General features: G+C 42.3%; 1 long non-coding RNA gene across 1 annotated transcript; it reads right to left on the reverse strand.

Moving 5' to 3' along the window:
- Nucleotides 1-9,160: 9,160 nt before the first annotated feature.
- LOC124236867 (uncharacterized) lies at nucleotides 9,161-24,169 on the reverse strand. The gene is made up of 3 exons (XR_006887861.1): nucleotides 23,377-24,169; nucleotides 18,965-19,047; nucleotides 9,161-9,396 (listed from the first exon to the last, which is right to left on the reverse strand). It is a non-coding gene; the product is annotated as an uncharacterized LOC124236867 (long non-coding RNA).
- Nucleotides 24,170-27,230: the final 3,061 nt, after the last annotated feature.

A 27,230-nucleotide genomic window follows, 5' to 3' on the forward strand; every position in this document is an offset into this window, starting at 1 on the left:
TTTTAACATGTTGGGCTTGAGATGCTTTCAGACACCAAGTGGAGGTGTGAAGTAGGCGACTCGACAGATACTGCAGAGTTCAGAGGAGAGGTCCAGGGCAGAGATGTCAACATGGGAGTGTCAGCACATGCGTGGTATTAAAAGCCACGCTGCTAGGTGGGATCACCTCGGGAGTGGGCATTAATAGGGAAGAGCACCATAAATTTGAAATAAGAATCAGTCTCGGAGCAAATTTCATCCCAAAACGATTATTCTGAGGATCTTTCAAATTGTGAAAGGGCCAGAGACTAGTCTGTCTCAGCGGAATTATATTAAATCCTCACATAAGGGTGTTAAGCATTATGGCCAAGTTGACGAAGAAGAACACGGAAATGAGAGAAACACAATCTCTTTACACTTAGTTTCTTTATTCCCTCAAGTCTCGCACATTCAAAAGATGCCAGGAACACCTTAGTAAAGGCCTCCTCAGGGCTTCCAGAAGATGAATGAGGCGTAGCCAGTGCTTAGGTGTAGGCCTTTTGGAGGAAAATGCTGTGTCCCTGAGGGGATCTGAGCTGTGAGTGCTAAAATCTATCCCACATTCTGATATGTGTATGGAAAATTGCTCCTACATAGATTGTTTCAACATACGTTTTGATGGCTGGTAATCGCAAAGCCCCATGCCATTCCTGTCCTGGTGTTGGCCCTAGTTTGTTTTGGAAGATAAAAAGTTATAAATACTGAATGACTTGTCAAGAGTCACAGAGCAAGTCAGAAATTCGCTGTCCTGGTTCCTGCCATGGATTTACTGCCTGTCTTTTCACTTCAACAAAGGGTGACTCTAAACCACAAACTGTCCCCACCAATGTTGGTTTTACATGTACTCATAAAACTCAGAGCAGTTCTAAAGCCAGTTTTATTGTGAACCCTTATTCCCAGTGGCGCTTTAGCCTTAAAATTTTGAGTATTACTTTCCCAATTTTGAAAGATAATGGAGAAAGAGCACAGAAATAAACCCTGGCTGAAACCAAAAATTTTTAAAGTGTGTCAAACAATATACAGCTGTGTAATCATTTACCGAAGAGTTGTCAGGATATGCCATATATTATTTTGTGGCCATTAGAAATAGCATAGAAATAACCCTTTTTCTTCTGTGGATCTTATTGGTTATCACTCACAGGAGCACAACCAGCGCTGAACTAGGCGGCTGAAGGGCTCTGGGCTGGGCTTCTCTGTGTGCCTTTGCATACAGAGCCTTAGGCAAAACTCCTTAATACAGGGAGGTGAAAACACCTGCTCTTGTCTACCTTACAGCATTCATGAAGCTCCAGTAAGGCATTGCATGTTAAAGTGTGAGCACTAAACAAATAAAAATGAAAGTACAGTAATAAAAGATAATATTACAGAGGACTTTGTGTGAGGTACTGTTCTACCTGCTGGGCTCAATCCTTACAGGAGCCTCGCAGAACAGTATTATTTTATCCGTATTAATCTTTTTTGTATCTAATAGATTAGAGTGCCGGGAATGAGTGGCTCTTGATGCTGTTCTTACTTGGATGTTAAAACTGCATCAGGACCACCTGCCATCTTGACCCTGTCCAGTGATGAGCCAGTTCTAAAGAGGCCAGGAAATGTGTCAGCAGCATCAAATCTACAAGCTGGCTGCGGCTGGACCTGTGGAAGCCCCAGAATTCCACACAGGAATTGAGGCTTCACGGTAGCAACGCAGGTAAGGTAGAAGCAGGTGGTGCAGTCGGCTGGTTAGGAGATTAGTTTTGAAGCTGTGTTTGCATAGCAATCACACTCATTCATGTCTAATGAAGAATGCAAGTATAACATATATAACATATACACACTGTATAAAATGTGTGTATAATGTATATGTGATGCAGATTAAATATAGCCAAATTTTCTTAAAATGCTTTTATTCACACTGTACAAAGGGTGAGAAAAATGGCAGTTGTCCATGTCAAGAACGTACCTGGGAGGTGAAAGCTGACAAAGGCTTTAGAGGGATATACGGAAACTCCACCCACGCCCTTCCCGTGCCTACTGGGCTGGAATTTGTTCAGGGAGCTGGTTGCAAGGGTGAGCCTTCAGATTTTCTTTTCCTCTCTTTGCTTTCTCCTTTCTAACCTCTTTTCTCTCCTACCTTCTCTCCTCTCCTTCACTTCCATCTCTCTCTTCTTCTCTCCTCTTCAACTCTTCACTCCCCCCACTAGCCTCTCTCTACCTTCCCCTCATTTCCCTATCCTATCTTCCCTCCTCCTTTTCTCTCCCTTCGTCTCCCTTCTCCCACCTTTCCTCAACTCCATGCTGTTATTTGGGTTTCTGCCTCAATCTGCCCAATCCCATTTCCTACTCCTCTGGGAGCCTTTCTTCCTCCTCTACCTAGAACTGAACAGGGCCTTCCCTTCTCCCACAGCCTGACCACCTTCCTGTGAGGACAGCATTGTTTAAAACTGGAACCACAATACAATCCTGCTGCCCAGATTCCCCCCACATTGCCCCACGCCACATAGCAGATCAGAATCCTTCGTTTCAACGTGAAACCACCTCTGACATGAACCCCTCTGACCTCTCCATATGTCTGAGACACAGAGCACTGGCCAGCCTCGATGCCCCTGAGAGCCCAACCTCTGTAGACGGTCAATTTCTCCCAGTCCATCTCTGGCCTGGTTCTGACATTCCCATCCCCCAGCGCCCAGTGGTCTGTGTCACCAAGGTCTCCACATGTTCTGAACTTAGGCACCCTAAGTTAAAACACCCACCCTCGAGAACCTTATAATCCAATGGAGAAGGCAGTGTAGGTATGTAGAAAGAAACTGGCAACACAAGGGAAAGATAAGGGCCAATGTGGGGGTCTAGATACCAAGAAGAATGCAAAGGAGAGGGACTAACAAGGGCTTAGTTGGTTAGAGAAACTTCACACAGGGGATAGAACTTGAAACCAAATTTGACTGGGTCAGCAGAGAAGTCCGTGGAGGGCATTCCAGGAAGGTACAATGTGAAAGCGAGGACAAAGATGGGGACATCTCTGGCTTTTGGTGGGAAGAGTTTATCTTATAATTTATGTGTCTGTTACTTCAAGGACTGCGGGGCGCTCAACAATGGGCTCATGAAAAGAGGGGAGTCATTCAGCAATAAATTGATCCACATCACAGAGACAAGCCAAAGGGGAGTCTCTCAGGGTTACTTCCATTCCCAAAGGGCCTGGTTTACCATAGTATCCCTGAGGAAATGGTGAGGCCAGATCTTCTCTCATCTGGCACGATTCTTAATAGTCTGGTGCGGGGGTGAGGACAAGGGTAAGTGGCATGATTCCAGAAGAGGTTTTCCAGGCTGATACAGATCCTAGCTAGTAGCTGGGGAATGAGGGAGCATCCAGTCATCCAAGGGATATTCACTGAGAACCTAACAATATCTGAGAGTGTTAGGCATGCAAGGATAAATGCTTTGGTCCTTATTCTCAGGAACTTTACAAGCTAGTAAGTGAGGGCATGGAATGGAGCAGATGAAGAATCTCAGTAGAAATATGTATACAAACAGGAAATTACAACTCACTTTACTATGGAAGAATAAAGGAAGAAAATTTACCTTGCCTGTGGATGGGGAAGTGTTTCTGGAAGAATTGACATCTGACTTGGGTCTTCAAAGACATGAATTTTTTTTTGGCTAAGACATTCCAGCCAGAAGTACATTATGAGCAAACTTCCACAGACAAGAAAAATGTATAAATAAGAAGCCGTATGTCGGTGGAGGATGAATTTTGAGGCAGGAAATTGAAAAAGATTATCAGGGCAATTCACAAACAGCTTTGCATGCTAAGAAGGAGCAAGATCCAAAGACCAAGGAGAAGAGATTATCTAGAAAAGGGCAGATTCTGGATGGGGTTGAACCCAACCGGATTCCCAAGGGTGTGAAGGGGCAGATGCTTCACCCAGGGCCACCGCAGGCACTGGGGCTCTGAGGGGCTGAGCAATTTCAGCGCCAGAAGAGCAACATTCCTGCTATTCCTGCTCAACTTCATGCCACTGGTGCAGGGCAAGGGCGGCACTTGGCCCACAGCTCCCAGCACCCTCTGCCAACCCCTGAACTAGTGCCTGTGGAACCAATAATGAATATACTTTTTGGCTAAAGAAAAATAGTCAATAGCAGGAAAATAAGATGGGAAGTGTAGGTGATGCCCAGATTCTGAAAAGTCTTTGAGACCAGTGGAAGTTCATTTGCCGCTGATATTTCAAGAAAATCGAGGACAAAGAGACCTGGACTGAAGCTTCTACTAACAATTCTAGTAAAAGAAACGTAATTTAGGCAGATCATATTTCCTTAGGGCAAACATACATAAAACTGAATTTTTAATTAAAAAAATAAGTGGAGGGATAGTATGTTTTATAAGCATTGTCACCATAGGATTTTTTTTACCTTATGAGCACTGTCCCCTTATAGATCTGCAAGCACCCAGTTTAGGTGCCATTTTTCAGGAAGAGCTGTAGCATGAAGTGAGGCACCCTGTGCTCGGCTTCTCCATTGAGTAGGCAAGAAAACTACCGGTTCCACCTTAAATCTCAGAGTTATTTTAAATTAAAGGCAATAAAAAATCCAGAGTACCTTGAATTCCTCAATAGAAATGTGCTGCGTGAGTGTGAAGTCCATAAATTTTATGAGTGTCTCCTTTTCTGCAACCTAACAGCTGGTACAGCAAGGAAAATAATTGATAGATCCAAATTAGGGTTGCTGTGGCAGCCGTGTGATCACCCGGCTGGAGGTCTCAGAAATTCTTGCTTAAAGGGTAAGAACGCAGAGCTGCCATTGCTGATGTAGATATCAACATAACCACAGAAACAGCAGCCATGCAAGTGTTGTTGGACTCCTGCAGGAATGCTGACGAGAGAGAAGATGATGTGAAAAAAGCCTCAGAACCATGTGGTGAAGGGGGCATCTTAAGTGTCAGACCCGGGACCGTAAGCAGGACCTAGCTCACAGGATTATTATAACATAAGTATTTTTATTATTTATTTATGTTTGTAAATAAGTATCTGTTTAGAAGCTTAATTGCTACCTTTCTGCAAGAACGTAATCCACGTGAGAGCAGAAATCAAGTTCAGTATCATCAGCATTATATTCTACTTTCCAGTGTGATATTTGTACATGATAGGCTGTCAATGAAGATTGGTCCAGTGATGTCCTAGGGTCCTGCGATATCATCACATCCTCATTCAAGAGTAAACAAATGAACAAAATCATTGATTTAAAACATATTAACATTATTTTAAGTGTTCCATCACATTCTGAGCCCCAGTGATGCCTAAAGCACAACAGGTCTCCATAATAGCTAAATGGTTTGTCTTCTCCACTTCACTGTAAATTCCATCAGACCAGGGCTCATCCTTGGCTTGCAATACCTTGCATGGCTCTCAGAATATGGTAAATATTCTCTACGTCTCCGATCAACTCAGTCAAACATGGTGGACCCCTGAAAGATTCAGAGGCAGTGTGGTTTGTTAGAAATAACACGAAAATAAGAACCATGAGCCCTGGTTTAATTTTTATCCCTGGCTCCATGTATCTAAGAGGCTTATATTTAGACCTTCTGGACTTCATTTTTTCTCATCAGTTCAAAATATAATCTATAAATTCCCCTTCTCCATAAGACCTCTTGAAATGCCCCTTTAATCAGAATTTGTTTAGGTCTCCAGGCATAAAGAGTCAGAGAGAAAGAGAAAGAGACAGAGAGATTATATATATGTGTGTATATTTATATTCTTTCTTTATATTGCAGACTTTCTCTATATTTCAGAAAAATGATTACCTGCAGTAGAAATGTGTCATATTAAATGTCCTATTATGAAGATTGCTCAGCCTGCAGGTTATCGTCTCAGGGAGACCTGCTCTGACTATCTAATTTAAAGGTGGCTTCCTGCCTTTTCACCGCTCCATCCCAGGACCTAAACAGTGTCAGCTGGTAACTGACTCTCAATAAATACATGTTGAATGAGAGGAAGAAAGAAAGGCATGGAGGAGGGAGAGGGGAGAGAGAGAACTGTGCTTGATTTGGGTCAGAAAATCAGCAGAGAAGCAAAACAAAGTATGTAATGTGGACTTCAGTTACACACTGGAAGTACTGTTTGGCCGAAAGAAAAGCTTCTAGTAAATCATTGACTTGCTTTGCCGACAGTTAATTTTTAAGAAGGCTGAGGATGTGATAAAAAGCTGGTTTGGGAATGAAGGAAACCATTGGCAAATATCATTTAAAGACATGTTTATTAAAGTGATGGTTAAATTGAACAATTGTACCCAGTGAATTCTTACTTCAAGTCCAAAAGAAAAATATATATGGTACCCTGAGGCTAGGAGAACCGAAATCTCTCTGGTCTCTTAATAGAAAATCATCCCAACACCATTTGCTTAGTGTCTCCTGTGGGCTAGATGTTTAGTTCTAATCCTGGGAAGTAATTATCACTGCCCTCACCTTACACGTGAAAAACCGAGGCTCAAAGGGGTAAAATGACTAGTCTAAAGTTGCTCAGCAAAGGGGTGGTGCGTGATTAAAGCCCAAAGCTGCCTAATTTAAGGCCTAGACAACTTCTTTGATGAAATATAGAAGTACACTGCTTTTAGGGAATATAGTGTTCTCACAAATCTGTAAACTACTTTATGAAATATTAAAAGCCTAAAAACTTTACCAAGGCCTTATACATAGTATTATTGAGAAACTGCTTCCAAAATGAAATGCTTTCATTTTAATCCTATTTTCCAATAGACTTCTATTATAACATTGAAAGCACATTTTCATAGAAAAACGAGGCCTGGGGCATAATAGAAACATTCTTACTCAAACAGAACTCTTTAAAAAATCATGTTCCAGATAAAGTTAATGTATAACGGTAAAATATTCATGTAAACCAAGTCTCTCAATTCAAACGAAGCACAGAAGTGACACTTACGTCTAACAGTGTTTCCAAGGTCTGAACAAGGAAACAAAGGACAGACGCTCCCTGCCTTAAAAGCTACTTTTCTATGAAACCCCTTCCTGAAATTCCATGTGTAGCTCTCAGTGGCTGATGCAGCTTGTTTCAAAGCACATAGAATCTGCTGGCTTCTAGAAACAAACGAGTTGAGTAGGGCGGCAGGGAGAAGATGAATAAATCCAGAGGCTGAATTTCAAATAAGTTGAAAGAAGACTAATGAAGAAATTGATTTCTAGAAACACACAGCCAAGACCATCTGAAATGTAACTCCTAGGAGTTCTCAGACAACACGCCAAGTTTCCTTTTTCTCTTATAAATTCGTAGAATTGTTGCATTTTAATGCCCGAGGCAAGTGGAAGCTTTCACTCCTTGTTTTTGATGTAGATAGAGGCCTGGAATGGTCTAGTAACCCATCCAGTGTTGCCCAGCTAGTTAGGAAGAGAGTCTTTTGAGCCATTCCATTGGAGTAAGTACCTCTTGGTAAGATTTTTTCAAACTAAAAACTGTAATTCAACTAGCCTAAGTACATTGGGCAGTGTTAACAAATTAGCAAACCACTAAATATTCTTTAATGATTCTTTTTTCTACATGTTCTGTATTCTATATATCTATATTCTATTTTCTATATTCTATATATCAATATTCTATATTTTATTTTCTATTCTGTATATCTATTTTCTATATTCTGTACATATTCTACATTCTATATATTCTATAAATTCTTTAATGATTATCTTTTTATCAAATTGTTAAAATGAAATGTTATCTAATGAAAACAACTTTTTGAAAAATTTTGAACTCTTTGGAATAAAGATGTTTGGTGAATCTACAGATTAACGAGATGAACATAAAGCTAAGCAGTCTAGTTTGTATTAGCAAGATTCAACAGTGGGGTTCAGAGCAATCAATGTTACCCAGATAGGATGAGAGAGATTGTGGAGGAGAATTCAGAACAGCTAGGATATTCTTAGCAAAATATTTCTTTAATAGAACTGTGCCAATTGGCACAGGTTACACAGGGACCAATTTGGAGCAGAAAATGAGAAAGGATCAAAGTGCAATGGAAAATAGGAGCGAATGAGAAGGAGCTGAGAGACGAATCCACCCAGCATAACACATTTCCCTGCCTTGGCAGCTCCGCAGGACCAGCAGAATATGGTTCTGTCAACGGACGTGGCCAGCAAGGGTTTAAGAAATAAAACACTGCTATAGCTCCGCCAAGCTACACTTAAAAAAAAATTTAAAAGCCACTCTGACAATACTCTTGAGGATGTGAGGCTCCAAGAATCAAGAAAGCACAGAGCTGAGGTTTCTGCTTCATACCTCCTTCTCTTTACTGTGTTTCCTGCACAGACCGGACACACAGATACAGCCGAGACATCACAGAGCAGATTAATATGCTCTACACTATGTTCCTTAAATTTTGGAAGTTTTTAAAATACCATTGGCAGCATATTTCATTATCATTTTAATCGTTTGCAATTTCATGTTGGACTTTCACATAAGGCCATTTTCCATTTTTGTTGCCAGCAATAGAACTTGGTCAGCTGCCACTCTAACTCTCTCTCCCCAGTTTCTGTCATATGACCCTGTCTTGGTGAGAGAAAAGAGTTCCTGATGCATAATTGCAGCAGCTTGGGGGAAGCTGTTTGCCAGACACAGGAAGTTTCCAACCCTCACGGAACCTTACAATGTGTAAGTCAAGTGCCTGGTCCTCTTAGTGAGCAGCAGAGCATTGAGCACAGGGAGAGTCCTCCTGGAGGTCACATTAAAGGAAGGAGACCACTGGGTCTGCTGATTAGTGCTCTGCTTGGGCCTCTGCACAGCCGGACACGGCCTCCTGTGGCCCTGGGCGGTGATGAGTTGGACGGAGGGATGCAGTGCCGGCACGATGGGACACACTCGGGCCCAGCACCACCACTTGCTTGCCCTGTGAATGTAAGGGAGTTCGTCTCACTGAGCCTGAATTGCAGCATTTAAACATGAGAATACATTGATATTTTCAAGGCTGCTGTTTGATAGCAAGGTGTCTGTGAAAAAGTCTTTTGTAAACTATAATATGACTTAGGGAGATAAGTTATTAATGTTACCAAGTAAAACCATTTCCTTTATGAATATATGCACACACACAGAGACACACACAGACAAGATACTGAGGGAATAATTTCAATTAATTCATTATTTCAATATATTTTTATTTCCTTAGCTCAAATAACTTAAAAATATTCTTGCATGAGTGTGATATATTCTGTCAGTAAGATAATATCTCTTATCAGTAAGAAGTGAAATGAATTTGTCTTTGACAAAGTTGATTGAGACGAATCCTCACCGGGCAAATGGGAAAACCATCATAGATCTCCCACCATCTTCCAGTGAGTGGTAACAGGGTTGGAAACTGAAGGTAAATGGAGGAGCAATTTTTTGGGTCCAAGTCATCTTCTTCATGCTGCAATATCCATTTAAAAAGGAGAAATTTACGTAAAAGGACAAATATTGTCTAGTTCCACTTATATGAGGTACCTAGAATAGTCAAATTCATAGAGATAGAGAGTAAATTAGTGGTTACCAGAGGCCAGGCTGGGGAGATGGGGAGTCATTGTTCAAATGGTACAGCGTTCCAGTTGGGGATGATGAGAAAGTTCTAGAGATGGATAGTGGTGATAGTTGCACAACAATGTGAATGTGCTTAATGCCCTGAACTGTACACTTAAAATGGTAAATTTTATGTTACATATATTTTACCACAATAAAAGAAAAATGAAAATTTACTTCAAATCTTTGGATCGTTTCATACTGAATAATTAACTTGACTGAGATTTTTGAGGAATTGTTAAATGCACAGAACTAAACAATATATATCAAGTTTAATCACAAGTCAGTAAGGAAAGGAAAACAGTTATGGATGAAGATCTTTTAGTCCAGGGTTGCTTCTGGATGGGCAAGCAGCCAAGGCAAATTAAAAAGAGAAAGAGATTCACATTGATCAAATTGTCCATATTTTATAAAATTTGACATTGCATCATCTAAATACACTGTGTCTCCTGAAAAACAACGGGGACAATTTTATCAGGTATAACTGAGTTCCAAATACTATAAAATTCACAGAGAAAAATGTCATGTGCAGGATGAATGAAACAATATGGGACCCAGAGCAAAAAGAATATTTTTATTACACTGCTTACATCCATGATAAATATATGCACAAGAAACACCAGGTTGGGGGCCAGCCCCATGGCCTAGTGGTTAAAGTTCCCTGCATTCCCCTTCAGCAGCCCAGGTTCATGGGTTCAGGTCCCTGGTGTGACCTGCTCCACTCATTGGGCCATGCTGTGGTGGTGACCCACATACAAAATAGAGGAAGATTGGCACACGTGTTAGCTCAAGGTGAACCTTCCTCACCAAAAAAAAAAAAAAAAAAAATTAAGAAACACCATGTTGAAACCACTGTGAAAAAGTTTGATATTCACAGTAATGAAGAAAGCAAGGGAAATTTTTAGATAAAGAGAGAAACCATGAAGCAAATTTAAAAACCATATGCAGAAAATGACTAACCCAGTATCATCATCACTGGAAATGAGAAGATAGATAAACCATAGAAGATATCATTTCTACTATTCAAAGAGCATAGTAATTGAACTGAGTTAATACAGTCTATTTCAAAACAGCATCCTGGTGAAATCATGGGTGTAATGTTTGGACTGGAAGTAAAAGAAAAAGACAAAATTAACTCAAATTAAGTCAATTCCTGGAAAAAGGAGTCACTCACTCACTATGTCTGTAAAAGTAAACTCATTCCCAATCTGACAGTCATCACAGTAGATTTTGTGAAATACAGACGGTCCCTGATTTACGATGGTTCGACTTACAATTTTTCTACTTTAAGGTTGTGTAAAAGCAATATGCATTCAGTAGAAACTATCCTTCAAATTTTGAATTTGGATCTTTTCCTGGGCTAGCAATATGCAGTGTGATCCTCTCTCGAGATGGTGGGCAGCAGCAGTGAGCCGCAGCTCCTGTCACCACGAGGTCATGCGGGTAAACAACCTGTACACTTACACCTGCTCTGTAGCCAGGCAACCACTCTGTATCTCACTTTAGTACAGCATTCAATCAATTATATGAGATATTCAACACTTCATTATAAAACAGGCTTTGTGTTAGATGATTTTGCCTAACTGTAGGCTAGTGTAAGTATTCTGAGCATGTTTAAGGTAGTCGAGGCTAAGCTATGATGTTCAGTAGGTTAAGTGTATTAAATGCATTTTGAATTATAATATTTTCAACTTAGGATGGGTGTATTGGGGCATAACTCCATTGTAAGTCAAGGAAGATCTCAGCTGAAAATCTTCACTGCTCTCCCTAAAAAAATGAAAGTGTCAAATTTTTTCCTTTTCCGAAACAAAGATTCTGATTTCATAAAAGCATAATTTTGATGACTGCCTTAAAATCTTTTCTTTTTAATAAAAAATGCCTGCTCCAAATATCTCCATTTTTTATCTCCAAACTGGGCAACAGGTTCTAAATTGTCTCGTCCACGCCCTTGCTAAATTCTGAAAGAGTGTAGTAACACAGAAAAAAGAAATTGTGTTTTTGAGCCCCTGGTGACCTTAAAGAGTCTTGGAGACCAAGACAAACTAAGAGGCACGGAGGCCCCCAGCAGGAGAGCGCTGAAGGGGCTGCCCCCGGGACCGGACCGGGTTGATGGGAATCTAGCTCTCCGCGACAGGCAGGTCTCTGCTGTATACAGGTGCTTCCTGTGACCTTGTTCTACAAACATGGTAGCTTGGTCTCAGAGGAGTAAAATTTCATTTCGTTCCTAATCTTTCTTCCCTCTGTTGAGAACTTTTCCTGCTTCGTTTTTAGGGTAGCTATGCCAATTCTAGTTATTTGGTTGTTTCCTTGTTTGTTACCTTACACTGGGAATTGGTTTTATTGATCCAGTGACTACCCAAAGAGCCAGACAAAATTAGCAAAAGTTCTATTGGTTTTCATTTTCTTCTAATTTAACTTACACACTTATAAGAGATTGATTTTTCTTCCTTTTAAGAGTTTAAAATTCAAAAATCATTCCATCTTATTTATTATCTTACCAGAATAACATTGTCTGAAATACCTTCTATATATTTAATCATTTTAATTTTTACAATTGCTGATTATTTCACTTGGTCAAAATTAAAAACACCTTATTCTGTCCCACGTGAGATACACACACTCTTACGTGCACAGGCACACAAATACACATGCATGTACACACACTAAACATCCATCTCAGTCTGAGTCCTTATCATGCTCTCAGGAAATTCTAATGCGACTTTCCCATAAATATAACTCCAGTACCTTATGCCAACAAAAGACAATGTGTTGATGTAAACACACATCTCAAAAGTGTTGTGAACTCGCTAATGGGGCATTCTCAATCACAAACAACCATATTTTGTTTTAGCATTTGTTGCTGAAAGGTACAACAGTAGCAGACACAACACACAAAGCCTAAAGAAATAACATTTGGCTCATGAAAAGAGTAAATAGATTTTTCAAATACATTGTTTCTCAAAGAAATAATCTGGAAAGTGAGAAATGAACGGAAAGAAGAGCAGTTCTGAATGCATTTCGTTTTCAAAGTCCTGTAAACCAGCCATATGTTCCACATTATGAATATGCAGATGGTCTCAATGCAGTTATTTTTTTTCTCTAATTAAAACCATCAGGGTAAAATAATGCAGTAGTTCAGGAAGCTGGGTCAGCTGAGTTTCTATCTTCCCTTCTTCAAAAGTGCCCCCAAGCCTCTGCATGTTTATATAATTTGGGGGGTCCTTGCTGATAAATGACAAAGAAAGATGAACAAATCAGCAGGAAGTGTAGCTTTATTCCTGCGTGCTTTGTGGTAAATCGTGTGCTTTATGAAGAAAATACATTTCATGGATGGATTTCTCTTAGATCCTTTTGTATAGAACCCACCTTTGGCGTGCCATAAGCAGTAACTTCTCTGAATGCAGGACCCTTGCTATGTCTGTCCTGGATCTAACAATGACGTTGAACTCAAATGTATGCAGTTAACCTGTCAGCCTGCCTGCAAGTCCTCTTAATGACAGCTCTTCGCTTAGCGTGTCAGCTGGGCCTGGACGGACTGCTCAGGGCAGAGGTGTGACATTCTCTTATAAGGTACCCTACACTCCTCTTTGAGTAAGATGGGGGGGTGATGGATGACATGTGTATGAACTATTACTAAACTTGGTCTTCACCTGCAAAAAACCCTAACAAAATAGTTCTGTCCCAGGCTTTTTCTCTCTCCCCTACAGTTTCCATACCTCTGCCCCTTGAGCAACCACAGACCTATTTGATTTGCGAAGGCGCTGTGCAGAGGGCAGTGGTAGAGGTGGAGAACAGCTTAAGTGTAAATTCCTATAGTTTCCTTGCTTGGCACCGTGGTGCTATGAAATCCTTCTCCCTCACACATACATAAGTTGGGAAAAGTGATACTCAATCTTCACCGAAGGAGTGGGTAAAAAAATAAAAGGTGTAGGGAAAGAATGCATGGTAGGGGTGCCACTCTCACAGAGAGCTATCACAGACCCAATTTCCTTTCACACACCAAGCCTAGACAGCAGAACTCTTTGCTACAGCTTTGCCTGCCCGAGCAAGATGAGAGCCACGGAAAAGCTCAATGAAATGGGGGCACGATGAAAACATGCCTACCCACTCATCTGGAGGGTGGCCTTCTTCATAGGAATTTTGAATCCTTAAATGCAAAAGTTTTTTATTTAAAATGAAATAATAGTCTTTACTTTAACTGAATAAAATGAAAAGAACTAAAAAAAAAGACTGTACTAGATGTAAATGTCATGTTTATCAAATTTTACCCAAGCACTAGCACAAACACAACCCCAAACCTGGGAGAAGACAAAGGAAAAGTCTGAAGTCTAAGGCTTACTTAAAACAAAATGCTTCCTTCCCGAAGTGCTCAGAGGGAAAGTCAGCATTCTGCGCAGTGAAGTAGTCTTTCACCTTTTCTACCACATGCACATCTGAACACTTCGCTGGTCTGAAGCAGAATTAGGTATGGCATAAATCATTATGGAGTTTTGAGGGAAAATAGAGCTACAGGGATTGAAAGGTCTGTCTGGAAGGGTCATGTTAGCTAAGTCTTCTGAGGGGTCCTTTGGCCATCGGAGGATGTGCCTGAACGGGTGCTGGCGAGGCTACTGCAAACGCAGCCGGGGGGACAGAGACCCGTGACGTCTCCCACATCTCTCCTAGTCTCCTACTGCTCGTGAAAGTTACTAGGCTCTCCCTTCACACACACCTTTCTGTACTTTGTGACTCTAGGGCTAGGACTCTGCAGCCCATGGCGGTACTTTGCCAGCTGGGTGCCCGTTAAACTGTACCAGTAAGGGGCATGGGGAAGATGGGAAGACTGGAACAGGGAGAGGTGATTGGCTCCTTCTTGTCTCCTGAATCTCTTTTGTTTCCTATTCCTACTGGGTTTTGGCTTTATCAGCATTGCTGAGCACTACTTCCTCAGCCTTGCGAGGGCGATACCTTCCAGTAGGAGAAGTCTGAAGTTCTAGCACTTAGAACCAGCCTCGTGGTGCCACCTCAGAGATTCTAGAGCCAGTCTTGGCATGTCCCTTCTAAGACTCCAGCACCAGCCAACCAGCACTCATTCTCAGAGGTCCTCGTCCCAGCCTCACAGGGTCCCTTCTCTGACCTCAGAGACACTAGCACCAGGTGACATCCACACCTCAGAGGCCCCTTCTTCAAGATTTTCTGTTTAATAATCTCAACCTCTTCCCTTTGTTCCCCCACCCCTAAAAGTGGTAGCTGCTTCCTACAGGTAGAACCAACTATATAATTTGCAGGGTCGAGTGAAAAATGAAAATGGTGACTCCTCATTAAAATTTACTAAGAATTTCAAGATAGCAACAGCAGAGCATTAAACCAAGCATGGGGCCCTTCTAAATGTGGCACTCCGTGCAAATGCAGTGGCCACACTCACAGGAAGCCAGCCCTACCAATAGGAACTACCTCTGTGATACATTAATATTCATTTTTGGCATTTTCAGCTCATTAATACCAAGTTAACAATTCTTCACATTAAATTCTCTCTGTTAAAATAACTAGTGTAGTTTCTGTCTCAAGACTAGATCCTGGCTGAGACCCTCCTCTTCTGTGCTGAAGGAGTGATGAGAGTGTGTCTCTAGAGTGACAGCATGTCTCTTTTTCTGTCCTCTTTCCCAACAGGACAGAGAACTCAGAATTCAGGTTCTAATGTTCATCTTGGGCTTCTCAGGATCAATGTTCAAAAGTCCATAGTTCAAACCATCCTGACACATTTCGTTCATGTCTATTTCCTAGCAATTTATCCACCAATGTTCAGAACATTCACTGAAACATGGCAGTGCATGGTCCTGAGCTGATATAGGCACAAGTGACCTACCTACATACAGTAGTCACTCCCTCAATAATTAATTTAAATAGAAAAAAATCTAACATATGGAAACTACTTCAAAGTTAAAATTCCTCAAAGTCCTTGGCAAGTTGAAAATCAAATCATGGCATAGTAAGGTCTACCTTCAATAATCATTTCCCAATCTGATAAGACATTGCATCCATTTCTTTTACCTCTTTTAGGAGCAGAGAGAGAAATTCCTTTGGGCAGCAGAGACTAACAGAAGAGGTATCAACTATTCACTTGAGCTGCCCAGAGGAGAGAGCCCTTTAGTCAAGCATTCTCAACTGAAGACTCTACAGAATGAAGCGTTCTGAAGTCCCAGTTATTAAAAATAAAACTTACTCAGCAACGGGAGAGAAAAGCGCCATGCACTCCTGCCCCAGCTATTGTCTGAGTGAGCATAGGTACCCTCCACTGTCCCAAAGCTTTGTTAAGAAGCCTAAGTGTTGACACCACCCTACAGCTACTGCTTACTGAACACTTTTCGTGTGTCAGGTCCTTGACAAGGCATTTCAACACAGATTTTCTTATTTAACCTCAAAACAACTCCAAAACTGGTATAGTTATGCCAACGTTACCTGGGAAGGAACGAAGGTTCAGATTAGTTAAGAAACATCCACATGGTCACGCTTAATAGTAAATTTAGGTGACACAACAAAAAATTTTCCTTGATTTCTTCTAGGAACAAAACCAAATTCCCCCAGAGGTTTTTATATCATTTCCAGAGCCACTGTTATCAAATTATTCTCTGGTAGCAATTGTTTACCTTTGGGAATGAATTAACTAAGTAGATCACTAAGATCCATTCTTCAAGGCGGTAACATGCCAAGATAAGTAGAGACCACCTCGTGCATAATGCTGTGAGGTCAGCTTCTAACCCTCCAATAACTTCTTGGGTCATACACAGAAGACGGCGTTGGAGCCTCCAAGAATGAATTTAATTGTTTAGAGTCAGGTCTGCCTCTAAATGACATCATATGTGAGATAAAATCTAGAAAACTCAGTCCATTTTGCAGATATTTTCATGCATTTGGCTATCTGATATTATGCAGACAGGATGTCTGATTATTTCTGTGAGTTCTTTGGTTTTCGTTTAGGTATTTGGCATTAGCCTACACTTTTCCATGTAACCACTTGCCAGGCTCGTTAGTCATGCCATGACTTTTATGGCTCAAAAAGTAATAATTATATATATAAATCTCATTTCCTCTTATGCTTTTATGGCCTACTACACCTCCTATGAGTGAAGGATCCATAATTTTGTTTCTGTAAGTAAGAATATTAAAAATAAAGGTAAACATATGGTTTGGGATTTGCATGTGTGAATAAGCGTGGAAAATATAACTGGAAGGTTCTGGTGGGTGCTGAATTATCTGACTAAAGGAGGCAGTAGCTAGTCCATTCGGGAAGGCGTAGGGCAGCTATACCTCTGCAGCTTCCCAAATCTGCAAATCTATTTAAAACTTCAAGTGGTAAAACTAAGTGTCCAGTCAAGCACAGTGAGCACAATTTGGAGCCTTTCTCTACCAAACACATATGCTTTAGAAATGTAAAGAAGGTAAGGAAAAAAATCTGCAGAGCTTCAAAACTCAGGAAAAGGGCCCCCCGTGAAGGTAAGTCTTATTATGCAGACTGATGGCAAGCGATGGGATCATTAAAACCACCTCAGTGCATGCAGGAGGACTTGCTGTTTCCCATAGAGCTGTGAATAATCTCAGTCAGATGGAACTCAGCGTTGACTGAGTCAGCAAACACGTCTCCCCCTTGCTCACCCATTAATTGTATATATTTGCACTTCCTTAACATCAGCAAACCTCTTAGTCCAGAATGGCTTTTCAAGACGTGCATCTCTGCTTATACTTAAATAATACACTAAAGTTGCCTATGGTGAAGCCCATACTATATTATCTGAAAATTTCTTTAAGGCAGAGACTGTATTTCTAACCAGGCCTCCGTATATTCCACTCTCAGTTAAAAGCAGGGCCGTTAACTCTGTAATGATACCGTTGGTACAAGAACTTTCTCATTGACATTAACGCTTACTCTGCAGAAATACATCTTTAAGGTGTATATGCCTATATATCATGTCAGCCATAGAACCGATGCTGAAGAACGTACCAAACAGCATGTGGGGGGGGGGGGGGGGAGAAGAGAGGAGGAAAATGAAAAGAGCATTCCAGAATAGTAACAATTAGTACTTACATACTAGTACTTAGAACTAGTACTAGGTACTGTTCCAAGCACTTTGCATATTACCTCATCTAGTCTTCAAAGCACCCCTAGGAGGTAAGAAGCAGTAGAACTGTGATTCAAACCCAGGGAGCCTAGCTCCAAAGTTCATGATCTTAAGTATAACGTCATATGGCTTTTTATTAAGAATGTTTTTGAAAGATTATTCCCCAAGGCCCAACAACATGGGTGACTATCCTACTAAAGCCTACAATCAAGCAGGAACCAAAACAACGGGCTCTTGTTTGTGGTTTTTTGTGGTGAAGAAGACTGTCTCTGAGCTAACATCTGTGCCAGTCCTCCACTACTTTATGTGTGATGCTGCCGCAGTGTGGCTTGACAAACGGTGCACAGATCCGCGCCCGAGATCTGGACCTGCGAACCCGGGGCCACTGACGTGGAGTGCTCCAACTTAACCACTACGCTACCAGGCCAGCCCCCAAAACAACAGGCTTTTTAAACGTGCTTTCCACTATCTTCGCCAGCCCCAGTGGCCTACTGGTTAAGATTCAATGCTTTCTCTGCCAAGGCCTGAGCCTGTTTCCTGTCAGGGAACCACACCACCATGGGTCAATTGTCATACTGTGGCAGCTGCTGTTGCTGTGATGCTGAAAACTATGCCACTGGTATTTCAAATACAGGCAGGGTTACTCATAGTGGACAGGTTTCAGTGGAGTTTCTAGACGAAGACGTCAATAGTACATTTTGAGAAATTATTTTTTTTTTGCTGAGGAGGATTAGCCCTGAGCCCACCTCTGTTGCCAGTCTTACTCTTTTTTGTTTTTTGCTTGAGGAAGATTAGCCCTGAGCTGACATCTGTGCCAATTTTCCTCTGCTTTATATGTGGGTCACCACTGCAGCATGGCTGCCAAGTAGTGTAGGTCCACGCCCAGGGTCTGAATCCGTAAACCAGGCCACTGAAGGGGAGCATGCCAAACTTAACCACTACGCCATGGGACCAGCCCCTTGAGAAATTTTTAAAATGAAGAAGAATGCTTTTTCTAATCATGAGATTATATATCAACTGAGATCCAAAAAGGAAAAAACTGAGAGAAATTTAATAGAGAACTGCAGAAGTAGGCTGAACAGCTCAAGTCCTACATTCTCAAGACTTGAGGTAACATTTTTTTATACTGTTCAATTTCTTGAATATTGAGTATCCCTACATTTACCTGTAAATGTAAAATTCCAAAGCCTCGTTCTTTTTATAACATTCTCATAATTGGGGTTATCTCTACTATCCATCTTATAACTCCCTTGTCACAATGTAATCATAACAAAGATAAGCAGCACCACTATTTCTATATATTTTGAGCAATTCCATTTGACTCACAATTTTGAGGCCTCGGGTAGGGGCAGGCATTTTGCCTGATGATGTGAATAGGACATGTTTCCTGCTCTCTTAGCCGTTCACAGCTGAAAAGAAAGGAGATAGATGCACGCTAAGTCACACTAAAGACAAGCAATCTCTGATAAATGCTAATCTGGAGAAACAGCGGAAGGGACGGGACAGCTGAGAAGGGCATCTGAGAAGCCTCGGGAGGGGCCGGACTGTGAGGTGGCAGGAAGTCAGCAGCAAGAGACATGAGAGAAGGGCATCCAGAGTAGACGGGTCAGCGCCAGCCAAGACACGTGGGTCCTGGGAGAGGCGGGAGGTCAGCACAGGGCGCTGAGAAGCTGGCGCATAAGGTGGGTGGCTGTGGAGTTGTCAACAGAGTTGAAGAGACGACCCAGGAACAGACTGGAGGAACTTGTGATGTTCACTAAGGAAGCTGGGCTTTTCCCAAAGCCCAGACAGGACAGGCTAAGTTATAAAAACAGGTGTTCTTTCTAACCATTCAACTGCTTTTTGAAAGTGAGAAAGATCTAAACAAAAGCAGTATCGACAACCACACAATCCCTTCTTCACTGACACCACAGAACTTTTTGGACAAAACTTATTCCTGTTGTGTGATTCAATGGACTCGAAGTCAGGAGAACCAAGTTCTGGCTGTGATTACTTATTTGCCATGTGACCTTCGGCTGACAACCCAGGGGCTCCTCTGGGCCAGTCTCCTTGGCGGTAGGTAAGGCCAGCAGCGGGGTCTGCAGCAGCGTCCTGCTGAATCTCACCCACCCTTTGGAAGGGCCTCTGGGAGGCTGGGAAGCGCAGAGCCCTCGCCCCGACCCCTTACGGAAAGGTAAAGCTTTACTCTGTAGATTGAGCTTCTGCAGCAACTTTCGCCTGAAGAAAATGTTCTATGGTTTAAAAACCACTTGAGAATCCTCTGACCACTCCACCTCTGAGGTTCTTCGGCTTTTGCGTGCTGTCAACCCATGGCATCCCTTTGTCTGTATAATTTAAGGGTGTGTGTCCCATTGATATCCAAGCGTGCCCCATATGGATGTCCACAGGCTTTCATGAATATGTTTGATAAGGCCTGACATGGGTTCTGAAAAAGCTCTGTTTCTTTGTCGAACAGATTTTATGATACATTTTCTCATGTTTGTTCAGGAGCATATAGGCAGGCAAGTAAACACTCTATAAAGGCAGAGCACAATTAGTGGCATAAAATAACAGAAACCAAGTAGAACTGCATGGAAGATGAGTTTCTGGCTTAGTCGTTGTCCCAGCAGTTCTCAGTATCCTGGAAAATGTAAAAAAAAATATCCAGGCCACTGGATGCCAACTTTGCCAAATCCTCTGTCTTGGCCCATTGATCCTCAGCATCTCAAGGGGCAGGGTTCAAGCATGTCGCCTAGTCAGCGAAATGGCCAGCGTACAAGGAATGAGCTGTAAACATTATCTGACAAGCATGAATTGTTCTCCTTGACTCTGAGCATTTAGGGACTTGGCCAAGGTCTAAAGGGGGAGCAGTCGGGTTCTCAGAATATCAAACTGAGGCTGGATTGACTGAGGGGTAGAGGTGCATCTCCTCTCCCAGCAGCTAAGACAGCCCACCTGAGCTCGCTTTTCTTTAGAGGTGCTGATTGCTCCATATATTCGCATGTCTCCTCTTCCCAGTGCAAAATCTACCCAGGCTGGGTCCCACTTGCTTAGAACTCTTCTCTGCTGGCTTCCAGACAGGAAATACAGCCAGCACATCCGTGTTCACGTTTTAAGGTGCTGGTTGAAATTTGTAACGTATCCGGGAGGGAAGTGAGCTGGCTAAGACAGCATCACATGAGAGCTTCTGCCAACTGGCTCTGCCCACCCTGGAGACACCAGAGTCTCACCCATAATAGCCAACGGGGAGCTAGGAAAATCAGAGGTTCTCCTTATCTTGGACTTAGTGAGTAAGAAAATCAAAATGGATTGGTCTAAAAAGATTGAACGGGGACCAGCCCGGTGGCCTAGTGGTTAAGTTCACGTGCTCCACTGCTGTGGCCTGGAGTTTGCAGTTTCGGATCCCAGGTGTGGCCCTAGCATGGCTCATCAAGCCATGCTGAGGCGGCATGCCACATGAAAAATAGAGGAAGATTGGCACAGATGTTGGCTCAGCAACAATCTTCCTCACACACACACAAAAATAATAAGATTAAACCGAAACTAGAATTAGATATATATTTATTTTACTATCCAGTTAACTTAGGCATAAATGCATTCAAAAACTTATAAAGGATGTACAGTGGGGGTTCTGACGCAAATATCTAGTTCCTCATCACCACAAGTTGGTGAAAATCCTGTGTTAGATATGGCTGAGAGAATGGTTTCTGTTCTAATTTGGTCTGAATTCTTCTTCACTTTGTATTGTCACATCCTGCTAATCTGTGCAGCGTCCTCTGTTCCAGTTCCACACCACTGTGCTATGGAATGGAGCGCATTCTTATGACCCTATTACCAGGCACACTCTGGATTTGCTCAGAGTTCGGATTTTAATAGCAATATCTTAAGCAGTCTTATTGTTAGGAGGCTTTGTTGACTTTTAACACACAGGTCATGTTGTTACCTAATTTTCCCAGGAACGATGTGAGTAAATTTGTTTATGGCGTGTGTGCACACATCTGCAATGCTTATCTCCCATTGCACGTCCTTGTTTCCTCTGTGTTCTTCCTGATTAACATTACTGCCACCCTGAGGCAGTGGTGGGAATTATAGTCTACTTATTCCAATAAAAATAGAAACTTTCAGCAGCAAGGCATACTTCTGAAAAAGTGGACTCTCCTCTGGAGCAGAAATGCTGAAATCACAAAAGTTCTATTGTGATGGATCAAATCTCTCTGTCTAGAAGCTTCCATTTAACACAAACAACCCCTGAGCTCCTGACTCCATATACAATTGCCTCCCTAATGCTCTAGATGGGTATTTAAAAGGAACTCAAAATCATATTTCAAACAAAAACTCTTGAATTCCATCTCATTTCTCAAGATAGCTTCCTTCCTCACTCCTTCACCTCAGTAAAATGATACAAACATTCAAAGAGTGACTAAAGTAAAAAATGTAGGGGTCCTCCTAGTTTCCTTCCTTTTCCATTTTCCACATCCAATCCATCAATAAGAGTTGTAGGCTCACCCTCCAAAGTATTTCCCACCCTACTCCCTTCTCTGAAAATGTCCATTCTAGAACCATCCTAGTTCCAGTGACCACCACCTCTGGCCAGCACTGTGCTATGGCCTCGTGCCTGGTCTCTCAACTCCTACAACCATCCCAACTGCAGAGCACCTTACAAAGCAGAGTGACGCTCATGAAACACAGATCACCTGACTCCCATGTGCAAAACTCCCCCTCCCGCACTTAGAATGAACTCAGACTCTTACCATTACATACAAAGCATGGCCTCGCCCCTCTCTCTGTCCCTTGCTCAACTCTTTCCCAAGCTCCAGTCACAAGGGACAAGCTCTTCCCCGTTCCCTAGCCTTAGAACTGTTGACAGGAGGTGCCTTCTCATTCAAGTCTCACTTCAACTGCCACCTCCTCCTTTGCCATATTATCTACAGCAGCCTCACTCCTCCCTGACCTGGTCAGACTGTATTACATTACCTGAGCTATTTTCTTCACTGCTTTTATCATTGTCTGATATATAATATTTATTTGTTGGTTTACAGCCTGTCATCCACCTCTAGAATAAAAGCTCTCTGAAGACAGAAATCATCTCCCTCCTGCATCACTCCATCTCCCGGCACATGGCAGTGTGAGGCATAGAGCAGACACTTAATGAATATTTGATGATATTAGGTGGCTATTGGATTGGGACACTGGCTCTGCCACTTAATATCTGTGTTATCTTTGTAAAGTTACTTAATCTACATTTCCCTCAGTTTCCTCATCTATAAAATGAGGACACAATAGTATCTGTCTTGTTAGGTTATTGTGAGGACTAGTTAAAATAAAATATATAAAGCACTTAGAAAAGCACAAATCAGGTGTTTATTACTATTATTGAAAAAGTAACTGATCCACATCATGTAAGCTCTATCATCAAGTAATTGCTATCAGAAAACATGTGAAATTTAAAAGGGATCCTCTGAAGATCATGCTTTAACCAACAATGAAATTCTAAAGGAGAATTTCTGAATTCACGGCGAATGGCAGGTGAGATAAATGTAATCAGGGAGTTTTGTGGGTCCCATCAAACTCTTCTTCAGGGCTTGTTCCTTTTTCTAAGCTTAGGTCTGAAACTCTACAAGACAGAGCCCAATACTTGCTGGCAAGAAAAAATGGAATTCAAGTCCAGAAGTATACACTTACTAACTACGCACCCTTGGTCATTTAATCACTCAGCCTCCCTTCTTTCATCTATCGAATAGTAGTACAAGAACATCTACCTCATAGAGCTGGAGGAGAGTCTCGACAACCCACGGGAAAATACGCTGCCTCTGTGAAGACCAGCAGGGATCTGGGGTTGGCTGTGGCGTCTCTTCTCTCCCACTCAATTGAGTCCCTCCTCAGCTAGGTGCTAGGAAAGTACTAGATGCTAAAGACGCCCAGGGACACTGAGAATAAAACAGAGCCCTGCTCTCAAGGAGCCCAGAGCATAGAGGAAAGATGATCCTGTAAACAAAGTGAGCTGTGTAATGACTGCAGCAAGAGGAGCAAGTGAGAGCAGCAAAGGTTGCTGGGCGGGGGCAATTATTAACTCCATCTGGAGCGGGTGGGAGGTCTGCGGGGGAGGGCTTCCTGACCTCCTCATCTGTCCTGACCCAGAGACTCGTCTTGTGGTCATAAGCACTTCCAGGAGATCAGGAAAGCTCTGAAACTAATTTGGAGTTCTGGCTCAGTCTGAGGTACACCTAAGCTGGCCTTGACACACTCAAACGTCAAGGAAACTCAAACCCCGTGTGTCATATTCCAACTTGTAAGCTGACCCTCAGGCCACCTGTGCTTTTTGGAAATCCTCTAAATTGGAGATCAAGCACCAGAATAAACCACGAGGTTTTCTTGGAATGCCCTTTAGCCCTGCAATCACCTCTTATCCGCGCGCAGAGATTTTATACTTCATTCAAGGCCTAGACCAAATTTCCTTTCCTTCCAGGATCCTTCCAGTCCCGTCTCTTCACCTCCCTCGGCTAATCATACCTTGCCCCTGATGTATGTTTTTAAGTCACAAAATCCAGCATATTTTTCTTATACTAATTATTTATGCTATCATATGTTTCTTACATTTGACAATATAAGCCACTGTAGTAGAAATATGTCCTTTTTCGGTTTGTTTTTATTCTGCTTTGTTTTTAATGTTTTGCCTAGAGTAGATGCTTTATCTGCAATCCCAGACTCACATTATGCAAATAAGGTGCTAAAAAAGGAACAAATGCGTTATTTAAATTGGAATAGGCCCAGTATTTAGGAGAAAGAAAGAACGTGGGCAGAACACTGGCACATCTCTACGGTGTGATCGAACAACTGAGGGAAAGATTTCCCGTCAATTCTGCAACCATAATCTGCGTACAATTCTTTCTACAGGGTGCTCACCTGACTAGAGACTCATTCTCCTCAAAGAAGCAGCTATTACTTGGTAAGATCCTCAGTTATTCATAGATGTTATAAAGTTATTTTCAAAGACAAGCCATAAGCTAAGGAGAACACATGTTAAATAGGAAATCGATGAAACGTTTGCCCTTTATTAACTGACTAACCTTGGAAACTCTCCCTCAACTCTCCGGCCCTCAGAATCCTTACAGAATGGGGATAGTGAAACTTTCCATCAGAGGCCTGAGGTGAGGACACAGATAGGGCTTATGTGGAAGTGCCTGCAGTGGCAGGACCTCAAATTTGAGCCTCTATATCCCTCCCCTCCACATCTAGCTGGTTTATCTTTCATGAATTCACTTCCTAATAAATATTCATGACATACTGCTCTATGCTAAATGCTATGGGCACAGCAGTGAATAAGAAAGAATGCTTTCTATCTTCACAGAGGGCAAGATGAATATTGAGCAAATAATAGCAAAATTAAATAATCACTGTGTGACATGTGCAAAGAAAGAAGAAATATAGGACACCCGAAGAGTGAATGACAGGGAGGGCCTGCTCTCGTTTTTCGGGGATTGGTTAGAAAGGACTTTAGGAATGGGAATGCATGTGTGTGGGAAGAAGAAATTTCAGAGCATGAGGCTTTTTGGGTGATCGTTGTCCAGCCAAAGAATTGCTTAAGATCAATAGAGTGAGGGGGGGTGCCAACATGTCCAGAGGTAGAGACAGCATGCACATGAGAGCAGACAAGGAAAGTCTCTAAATTACAAGTACAAGATGAGGTATGGCTGCCAGGCATTGTTGCAGCACGTCTCCAATTAGCCCTGCCAGATATCTGTGAAGTGTTAATCAGTACTATTTTTCCCTAAAAACTTCCTCATCACCCTTCCTCTGCTGCTTACCTCTCTCACCCTCACCAGATCCCTCTGGAGCCTGCGTACCTTGCTTTATGGGAAGGATGTATCAGAACAAAAAAAGCAAAGAACAGGGGCTGGCCACTGGCATAGTGGTTAAATTTTCATGCTCCACTTCAGCAGCTGGAGGTTCACAGATGAAGATCCCGGGTGTGGACCTACACACCACTCATTAGGCTATTCTGTGGCAGCATTCCACATACAAAAAATAGAGGAAGACTGCCACAGATGTTAGCTCAGGGCTGGTCTTCCACACCAAAAAAAAATAAAATAAAATAACAGGAAAAATCTCCATATATATTGTTCCCAAAGGCAAAGTCTTTAGGTGCAGAAAGGACTCTTGACATAGACAAAGGTTTGAGAGCAAGAGATCTGAGGAATGCCGGGCTTCCCAATCCAGAAAGACTGAGGAAGGTAAAGTTCCTCACAACGCCTTTGCCTCTGCCTCAAAGGGAGAAAATATGCCCCTGGCTGGGAGCAGAGAAAGAGAGCTGGTGACTCAATGATGCGGGTGTAAACATTAGTGAGTCCAGAGAGGGTACTTGCTCTGTTTCTGAAATGTGACTAAATCCAACAGAGGTATGAAAACTGCAAAAGCAGAAGAGCCAATGCTGTCCTGGCAGAGCCTCATGGAAGCGGCCAGAGCCGGGGGAGGTCCTGACTGAACGGCTGGTCTAGACCCGTGGTGAACCTCGCACGCCCTGTGTCAAGTGACCTAATTATCTTGTGCCATAGACTCTCCCTGGAAGTCGTCAACAGAGCTGCTGGAGCCCATGGGACGAGGCCTAGGCACAAAGGACATCAAGACAGAAACACACGGGCAAACGACCAAGTCCCAACAGGATAACGGATACCTCAAAACTTCCTATTTGAGAGATTTGTACAGTTGACCTTGAGCAACCATTAGGACATTGAAGACCCCGAATAGACTAAGATACACAATCTTTATGGAATGCAATCCAGAGATAAAAATTGGTTGTCATTAAAAATGGAAAGTTATACATTTGTAGACCTTAATTTGTGAACTGAGAGTCACACCTGCCATACCTGTTTCACTCTGAGTTCTTAGATGCCAGAATTGCTTTTCCATCCTCCGAGCTATTCCCGATTCCAATTTAAATTCCTGCACTTGTGTTTAGCTCCAGTATCACTGCAAAGATTTTTTTTAAGAGAAATCAAGTCGTTACAAATTTTGCTCTTGTTACTGTGAACCTATGTGTCCTGCTGTGAAGCAGCTTCCATTTGATAGGCTGCAAAGAAGATTAAAAGGCCAGCAATTATGATCCTCCTCAGATGCAGGAACTGAGCTCTGGCCCCAGCGACTGGAAATCTGTACGTCCTGGTGCTGGCGGAGCCTTTAGCAGTTCTGCCTGAGCCGCTCTTTGAAGTGTGTCCAAACGGGACTTGGAATCGCAAACACTAGCCGCTCCACTCTCCTCAGCTACAGGACTGAGAAACGGGCTTCTGTTTGATGGCGTCTCATCTAAGGTGGCTTTTAGCTTTTAAACAAAAGAGATTACTCATGCATCAAAGCTAGTTGCTCCTTAGCAAAGGGTAACACAAATTCTTGGGGGAAGAGAGAAAGGATGAAAATTCAGCCTTTCCAGTTCCCTTCTGGAGTTCCTTTTCTAAGTCACTTTCACCAATTAGCTCCTAAAAATCTTTGCTGACGGCAGTCTATAGATGAAAATCCAAACCAAATGAGCCTCAGCTGGGGAGCAAAGGCTTCCACGGGGAAGCAGCGAACAGATTAGGAGCTGGCTCAATAAAACTCTAAGTGTGGGAATTTAGCTAAA

Source organism: Equus quagga, chromosome 3 (assembly GCF_021613505.1).
Source record: "Equus quagga isolate Etosha38 chromosome 3, UCLA_HA_Equagga_1.0, whole genome shotgun sequence".
Lineage (NCBI taxonomy): Eukaryota > Metazoa > Chordata > Mammalia > Perissodactyla > Equidae > Equus > Equus quagga.